This window comes from Lathyrus oleraceus, chromosome 5, assembly GCF_024323335.1.
Source record: "Lathyrus oleraceus cultivar Zhongwan6 chromosome 5, CAAS_Psat_ZW6_1.0, whole genome shotgun sequence".
NCBI classification, from domain to species: domain Eukaryota; kingdom Viridiplantae; phylum Streptophyta; class Magnoliopsida; order Fabales; family Fabaceae; genus Lathyrus; species Lathyrus oleraceus.
This window is the reverse complement of record NC_066583.1, coordinates 295,477,754-295,479,320: the sequence shown is the minus strand read 5'-3', so window position 1 is coordinate 295,479,320 and position 1,567 is coordinate 295,477,754. Positions and strand designations below refer to the sequence as shown.

Below are 1,567 nucleotides of genomic sequence, written 5' to 3'. Positions count from 1 at the left end.
TTGGAGGTGATACATTTAAACTTTCAATTTTCTGGACCAGAGCATCCACTTTTGCATTAACATGATCAAGGTTACTTATCCCGTACATGCCGGTTTTCGTTTGAGGTTTTTCCACCATTGTTCGTTCGGTTCCCCACTGATAGTGGTTTTGGGCCATGCTTTCGATAAGCTGGTAAGCATCAGCATAAGGTTTGTTCATTAGTGCACCACCTGCAGCGGCGTCTATTGTTAACCTTGTGTTGTACAAGAGACCATTATAGAATGTGTGAATTACTAACCAGTCTTCTAAACCATGGTGTGGACAAAGTCTCATCATGTCTTTGTATCTTTCCCATGCTTCGAAAAGAGACTCGTTATCTTTCTGTTTAAATCCATTTATCTGGGCTCTTAACATAGCTGTTTTGCTTGGCGGAAAATATCGGGCAAGAAAAACTTTCTTCAACTCGTTCCATGTGGTGACAGAGTTGGAAGGGAGAGACTGAAGCCATCTTCTAGCGCTATCTCTTAATGAGAAAGGAAAAAGACGAAGTCGAATTGCCTCTGAAGTGACACCATTAGCTTTAACAGTATCAGCGTATTGGACAAATACGGATAAATGAAGGTTTGGATCCTCGGTAGGATTTCCAGAGAATTGGTTCTGTTGCACTGCCTGCAACAATGAAGGTTTGAGTTCGAAGTTGTTTGCTTCGATTGCGGGCGGAGCAATACTTGAATGCGGCTCATCTTGTGATGGAGCGGCGTAATCTCTAAGAGCACGAGTTGGTTCTGCCATCTCGGGTATCGAAGGGAAAATGTTTTTGAAATCAGGAAGTTCGACAGGAGGGAGATTGTTTGCAGCACGATATTCCCGAATTCGTCGTAAGACTCGGAGATATAGTTCGATATCGTTGATTCGTAAATAGAGCGGTTCGCCTTGTGAGCGAGTGTGTGGCATACAAATCGACGATAGAAAGAAAAGAAAAAGAAACCTTAGTCTCTACAGCGTAACGGAAGAGTTACGATATCGACTAAACAAAAGTCCCCGGCAACGGCGCCAAAAACTTGATCGCGACTTTATGAGTCGAATTTGGGGTACAAACTGCAAGTGCACAGTTCTATCGCGTAGTTTTAAAAGATATCGATCCCACAGGGACTTATGAATCGATATACCGTTATCTAAGGTTACTTCGTAAAGCTAAGGTGGATAATGTTTGATTGTTTGGGGAAAAGCTAAAACTAAAAAAAATAGAATCTAAATTAAATATCAAATAAACGGATATCGGTATGTAGTTCGTCGTAATTAGGGAATCAATTCTTTGTCGGTTTCTTGGTTTTAAAATAAATCATTTCAGTTGACTTTGTTGATTAAAAGTTCTATCTCAAACTCTCGCTCTGTTGAATAAACCATGATTTTATGTTAACGTAGCTGTCACTTATAATTAAGTCAAAAACCATTTTTTGAAAGCAATAAAGTCCGTAGAAACTCTTTTTAAGAAAACACTAACCGTTTAAACACCCTTATCTCAAACTCTCGCTCTGTTGATTTAGGTTATACAATTAAATTCGAATGCTTAACTCTCGTCCTCAC

General features: G+C 39.8%; 1 non-coding gene across 1 annotated transcript; it reads left to right on the top strand.

Moving 5' to 3' along the window:
- The first annotated feature begins 287 nt into the window (after positions 1-287).
- On the top strand, positions 288-394 carry LOC127088633 (small nucleolar RNA R71). Its single transcript, XR_007790462.1, has one exon. It is a non-coding gene; the product is annotated as a small nucleolar RNA R71 (small nucleolar RNA).
- The last annotated feature ends 1,173 nt before the right edge of the window (positions 395-1,567 follow it).